The sequence below is a fragment of the Rana temporaria genome, chromosome 8 (genome assembly GCF_905171775.1).
Source record: "Rana temporaria chromosome 8, aRanTem1.1, whole genome shotgun sequence".
Lineage (NCBI taxonomy): Eukaryota > Metazoa > Chordata > Amphibia > Anura > Ranidae > Rana > Rana temporaria.
This window is the reverse complement of record NC_053496.1, coordinates 174890409-174897671: the sequence shown is the minus strand read 5'-3', so window position 1 is coordinate 174897671 and position 7263 is coordinate 174890409. Positions and strand designations below refer to the sequence as shown.

The 7263-nt window shown below is 43.5% G+C and overlaps 1 long non-coding RNA gene across 1 annotated transcript; it reads right to left on the bottom strand.

Moving 5' to 3' along the window:
* Nucleotides 1-219: 219 nt before the first annotated feature.
* LOC120909499 lies at nt 220-4214 on the bottom strand. Its single transcript, XR_005741279.1, has 3 exons — nt 4146-4214; nt 348-513; nt 220-261 (listed from the first exon to the last, which is right to left on the bottom strand). It is a non-coding gene; the product is annotated as an uncharacterized LOC120909499 (long non-coding RNA).
* Between the last annotated feature and the right edge of the window lie 3049 nt (nt 4215-7263).

The window sequence follows — 7263 nt, the reverse complement described above, 5'->3', positions numbered from 1 at the left end:
GGGTTCCGATTACTGGATCCATCTGTAGGAAACACACACACTGACTGAATACATTGTTTCTATGTGTTTATCAGATGATGGGGGATCTAGGTGGACCCTCCGTACTGCTCTCTCCTTACAATAAAGTCTCCTCTTACCCGGGCATGTGAGGGGCGGCTGATTCTCCATCATGACGTCCTTGTAGAGATCCTTGTGTCCTTCTAAATACTCCCACTCCTCCATGGAGAAATAGACAATGACATCCTGACACCTTATAGGAACCTGACACACACAATGATACAGTCACCATCCAGACACATCCCTTGTCTGTTACTGGATAATGTCCCAGAATTCCCGGCACCGCTCACCTCTCCTGTCAACACCTCAGTGATCTTGTTGGTGACTTCTAGGATCTTCTTGGCACTGGTTCCCTCTGTTGTCAGGCAGTGAGGTGGGGGCACTGTGATGGGTGATGTCCTGGGAAGACGGCTGCTGGGTGGTAATGGATCTCCAGATTTTTTCTACTTTATGATCCTGTGTAAAGAGAGAAAGTAACAATTGTCACCACAGACTTCCCAGAATCCTCCTTTTCCCTTGGGAGTTAGCAGTAATGTGTTTTAATTACAAATAAAAGTCACATTTCACAACCAGAGCTTGTTCTCCCTCACAATGCACAACATTGAGAGCTGTCAGTGGCCAGTGGATCATATTGTGATCGTGCTGACCAATCAATATCTCTTCCGAGTTATCTCCTTTTATTCGAGAATGGCGTCACAGAAGTAAGAAGAGATTCTTCCTGGTCATTGAGATTATGCAGCTACACTGACCAATTATAGCGCCTCATTAAATGCATCATGATGGTACACAATCCCTGTGGCCTTGGATTGAAATTTTCAGGGGGGGGGGGGGTACGGTGAGGTAGTTCAGCTTCAACTGTTGTTTACGAAACAGTGAACGTAGCCTTTGAGTCCAGTCAATAGGAGGAGGAGGAGGAGGAGGTGGTGAATGATGAAGCGCTTGACCCAACTTGGACAGTTGACAAGGACCAGCAGAGCGAAGGAGAAGGAAGAGGAGAAATTAGCAAAGCAGCAACATCCTGGGAGAGTGAGCAGAGTACCCAAAAACAACAGGGTCCCACTGCAGAGGGTATAACTTGGCATGCACATTGCGCAACCATAATCTGTCAGCAGAAGTATGAAGGAACAGCTGTGGCCCACAATTAGGTCTAGTTAGAGCAGTGGCGTAGCGTGGGGGGTGCAGGGGGTGCCGTGGCCCCGGGCACAATATTTAGGAGGGCGCAATTTAAAGCCAGTGTGCGTCGTCCTAAAATTCATTTCCTGTGTCTCCGGCCGCAGAGAGAGAGTTACTGTAGGCAGGACAGTATAGTGGTCAGTGTAGTGTAGTGGACAGTATAGTATAGTGGTCAGTATAGTTTTCAGTGTAGTGGACAGTATAGTATAGTGGTCAGTGTAGTGTAGTTCTCAGTGTAGTGTAGTGGTCAGTATAGTGGAAAAATAGTATAGTGGACAGTATAGTATAGTGGTCAGTATGGGTATCAGATAGGTCAGTGTTGGAATCAGGTAGGTCAGTACTATTGTATTTGAAGGGACTCGGGGAGTGCAAAAAGTCCGCTGGTTAGGGGGGAAGGGGGGGACTCCTTCTGTCTGGGTGTCTCTAATACCTCGGCTTCTGATAAAACCATGCTCATAGGCAACCACTGTGCTCAGCACATAAAACAAGGCAAAGATGTTAACAACCCGGGCACCATATGCATGAGTCACCATCAAACTCGGTGGAGGACCCACTTGTAGGGTTGCCACCTCATCCCTTTAAACCTGAACACACATTAATTCTATATTATCTATAATTAATACACAGGTTCTGTGGCTGATTACGGTGATATTTAAACTCACTTAGTGTATTATCTGTATTAAAATTGCCTCAGAAGCCATGTAATTCATGTTCGGGTTTAAAGATTTGAGGTGGCAACCCTAGTCCCGTGACACATAGGAAACTTGAATCAGGTGGACCGGGATTCCATCTCTCTGAGGCCATGCTGACAAAAGGTTTATTGGAGAATGCCATAATTTAATCAATTAAATTTGCCTCAGAACCTGTGTAATTCATATGTGTTTGGGTTTAAAGAGACGAGGTGGCAACCCTACCTACTTGGCCTAAAGGAAAGAGCAGTTGGCTCGCTGTGCTCGATCTCCCACCACTAGGATGACCATGTGTCCCGGGCACCTTCATTCCAGGACAATACAGTGTCCCGGAATTAAACTGACACAGAAACCCCCCCCCCCCCCCCCCCCGGGCCAATCTGATGCCCCCAAAAAAGGCCGCCACATCACCGCTTTACTCACTGTCACTGACAGTACTTGTCCTGGCCAGGAAAGCCTTGAGGAGGACAATCCCCGCCCTCTGCTTGTGATTGGAGAAATCATAAATCCCGCCTCTTGTGTCCAATCACTGTGCTGTGATTTGTTACAGTACAAGTCGATTTTTGGGAAGGGAGGGTGTCCCTGAATAGTAGTTTGGAAATGTGGTCACCCTACCCATCACTGTACCTTCATCTTCTTCCTCTGCCTCTCTTTCTGTTAATGCCACATAGATAACCTCTGCTGCCTCTACTCATAAGGAGGAAACCTTTTCTAGGCGGTTTAGAAGGATCGTAGTCTTCTCTATCACCATCAGTGATAAGGGGCAGAGCCAAGAGTGAGAAGCTGATGCTGGAAGCGAAGCCCTCCTCATCACATCATTCCAATACAACATCTCCTGTAGTGATGCATTGCTTAGGATGTATCTGATCTTTAGACCAGAGGCTCTGGATGGACAGTTGGATAAATGGATCCATATTTAGGATGTAGCTAGTCTATAAACCAGAGGCTCTGGGTGGACAGTTGGATAAATGGTTCTATATTTAAGATGTATCTGGTCTATAAACCAGAGGCTCTGGATAGACAGTTGGATAAATGGTTCTATATTTAGGATGTATCTGGTCTATAAACCAGAGGCTCTGGATGGACAGTTGGATAAATGGTTCTATATTTAGGATGTATCTGGTCTATAAACCAGAGGCTCTGGATGGACAGTTGGATAAATGGTTCTATATTTAGGATGTATCTGGTCTATAAACCAGAGGCTCTGGATGGACAGTTGGATAAATGGTTCTATATTTAGGATGTATCTGGTCTATAAACCAGAGGCTCTGGATGGACAGTTGGATAAATGGTTCTATATTTAGGATGTATCTGGTCTATAAACCAGAGGCTCTGGATGGTCAGTTGGATAAATGGCTCTATATTTAGGATGTATCCGGTCTATAAACCAGAGGCTCTGGATGGACAGTTGGATAAATGGCTCTATATTTAGGATGTATCTGGTCTATAAACCAGAGGCTCTGGATGGACAGTGGGATAAAAGGCTCTATATTTAGGCTGTATCCGGTCTATAAACCAGAGGCTCTGGATGGACAGTTGGATAAAAGGCTCTATATTTAGGCTGTATCCGGTCTATAAACCAGAGGCTCTGCATGGACAGTTGGATAAATGGCTCAATATTTAGGATGTATCAGGTCTATAAACCAGAGGCTCTGGATGGACAGTTGGATAAAAGGCTCTATATTTAGGCTGTATCCGGTCTATAAACCAGAGGCTCTGCATGGACAGTTGGATAAATGGCTCAATATTTAGGATGTATCAGGTCTATAAACCAGAGGCTCTGGATGGACAGTTGGATAAATGGCTCTATATTTAGGCTGTATCCGGTCTATAAACCAGAGGCTCTGCATGGACAGTTGGATAAATGGCTCAATATTTAGGATGTATCAGGTCTATAAACCAGAGGCTCTGGATGGACAGTTGGATAAATGGCTCTATATTTAGGATGTATCTGGTCTATAAACCAGAGGCTCTGGGTGTTGGGACAGTTGGATAGATAAATTACTTTATATTTAGGATGTACCTGATTATATATTGTTTATATATATATATATATATATATATATATATATATATATATATATATATATATATATATATATATATATATATATCCTGTATGTAGTAGCATCTCCTGGAGATAAAAGACATCACAGTGACTACGGAGGAAGAGGAAGGACATGACGGGGGGTTACTGGGTGTAAATATAAAATAATATCTTATTACCTTCTCTGCTGCCAGTTCCAGTAATGTCTCCTCTCTACTTCCTCCCGACTAAAACGCAACTTCCTGTTTGTATCATACATCACTTCCTGTTTTTGCGTTCCACACATTATAAGTGAGATCACCACCTTGTGGAGATTATTAGTGCTGCAGTCTATGATATGGTTAAACATTTTGCCCGCTGCCTTGTGGTACATTTCCTTCCCTATTGTGTTACACCCATTACCACAAACACAGATTATATTTATGGACAATTAAAAAAAAAAAACACCAATAAATTTATATAATTTTATTACTCATGAATGTGAAACTAAAGAATGAAAAAAAAAAAAAAATATATATATATATATATATATATATATATATATATATATATATATATATATATATATATATACACACACACAGTATATACACATTTTAAAAAACATATATATAGATCTACAGTAAAACCTTGGATTGCGAGCATAATTAGTTCCAGAAACATGCTTGTAATTAGTATTTGTCTTTGGGGACCCGAGTCCTGCCCCAGGGGACATGTATCAATGCAAAAATATGTTTTAAAAACTGCAGTTTTTTCGGGAGCTGTGAATTTAATAATGGTTAAAGTGAAACAATAAAAGTGAAATATTACTTTAAATTTCGTACCTGGGGGGTGTATAGTATGCCTGTGAAGTAGCGCTTGTTTCCCAAGCTTAGAAATGTAATTTCTGAAGGAAAAAAAGTCATTTAAAAATCACTCGCGGCTATAATGAATTGTCGGCTCCCGGCAATACAGAGAAAAGTCATTCTAAAAAATAAAAAATAAAAGCGTGGGGGTCCCCCCAGATTCAATTACCAGGCCCTTTAGGTCTGGTATGGATATTAAGGGGAACTCCACCCCAAATGAAAAAAAAAATGATGTGGAGTTCCCCCCAAAAATCCATACCAGATCCTTTGTCCGAGCACGCAACCTGGCAGGCTGCAGGAAAAGAGGGGGGATGAGAGAGCGCCCCCTCCTGAACCGTACCAGTCCACATGCCCTCAACATTGGGAGGATGCTTTGGGGATCTAAGCGACTTTGATCATGGCACGGTTGTTGGTGCCAGTTGGGTGGTATTTCAAAAACTGCTGATCTACTGGGATTTCCACACACATCCATCTCTCGGGTTTACAGACAATGCTCCGAAAAAGAGAAAATATCCAGTGAGCGGTTGTTTTGTGGAGGAAAATGCCTTGTTGATGTCAGAAGTCAGAGGAGAATGGGCAGACTGGTTTCAGATGATAGAAAGGCAACAGTACCCAAGGTATGCAGAATATCATCACTGAACTCAAAACACATGGAACCTGGAAGCAAATGGGCTACACTGGTGTCATTGGGTCGAATAGTGCCCTATCACTGGTGTCAGTGGGAGGAATAGTGTCCCATCACTGATGTCAGTGGGAGGAATAGTGTCCCATCACTGGTGTCAGTGGGAGGAATAGTGTCCCATCACTGGTGTCAGTGGGAGGAATAGTGTCCCATCATTGGTATCAGTGGGAGGAATAGTGTCCCATCACTGGTGTCAGTGGGAGGAATAGTGTCCCATCACTGGTGTCAGTGGGAGGAATAGTGTCCCATCACTGGTGTCAGTGGGAGGAATAGTGTCCCATCACTGGTGTCAGTGGGAGGAATAGTGTCCCATCACTGGTGTCAGTGGGAGGAAAAGTGCCCCATCAATGGTGTCAGTGGGAGGAATAGTGTCCCATCACTGGTGTCAGTAGGAGGAATAGTGTCCCATCACTGGTGTCAGTGGGAGGAATAGTGTCCCATCACTGGTGTCAGTGGAAGGAATAGTGTCCCATCACTGGTGTCAGTGGGAGGAATAGTGTCCCATCACTGGTGTCAGTGGAAGGAATAGTGTCCCATCACTGGTGTCAGTAAGAGGAATAGTGTCCCATCACTGGTGTCAGTGGAAGGAATAGTGTCCCATCACTGGTGTCAGTGGGAGGAATAGTGTCCCATCACTGGTGTCAGTGGAAGGAATAGTGTCCTATCACTGGTGTCAGTAGGAGGAATAGTGTCCCATCACTGGTGTCAGTGGGAGGAATAGTGTCCCATCACTGGTGTCAGTGGGAGGAATAGTGTCCCATCACTGGTGTCAGTGGGAGGAAAAGTGCCCCATCAATGGTGTCAGTGGGAGAAATAAACTTCCTGTTTGTCTTACATCACTTCCTGTCTGTGGGTTCCAAGCACTATAAGTGAGATCGCCACCTTGTGGAGATTATATATACTGCAGTCTATGTTCTGTTTTAACATTTAAGGCTCCACATACACGGGACGCTTTTACAACCTCTCCTGAACGATTTAACTTGACAGATAGTAACCAACATTTAAAACGTCCATTTTGCCGTGTGTGCGTTTACAGGCATTTTAATAATAAAAAAACATTTTTTGTTTTTTTTAAATAGCCCAAAATGAAAAACGCCTGTAAACGAAACGCAGCTAAACGTGAGTTACAGCGTTTAGAAGCGTTTGGCGCTTGAAATGCCTGTAAACTCATGTACGCTGCTGCTGGTAAACGGACATTTAGGAGCAGTTGGGTATTTTTTTCAGCTGCTCCTGAACGCTCCTCTGTGTTATCTTATCAGTACATGTACACTGGGTCGTTTATAATCGTTTCTAGGCAATTGAGTTTAGAGACTTTTTTTGGAACGCAAAAACATAGGTTCGGAAGCTGAATTTAGAGACATTTAAAGCGCCAACCGCGGCTTAACGCGGTAACTCGCATTTAGCCACGTTTCGTTTACAGGTGTTTTTCATTTTGAGCTGTTTTTTATTTAGAAACACTTCTAAACGCAAATGGAGAAAAACGCTGCTAAACGCTGCAAAGCGAATGTTTTAACGTGGGTCACTATCTGTCAAGTTAAATTGTTCAGGAGAGGTTGTAATAACGTCCCGTGTAGCCTAACTCGCTACTTCGTTGTGCATTTTTCTATTGTATACATCCATTATTAGAGACACACATTGGCCCGGATTCAGAAAGGACTTACGCCGACGTATCTTCTGATACGCCGCGTAAGTCCATGGATGCGCCGTCGTATCTATGCGCCTTATTCAGCAAACAAGCTACGCCTGAATTTTGGCTTCATACGACCGACG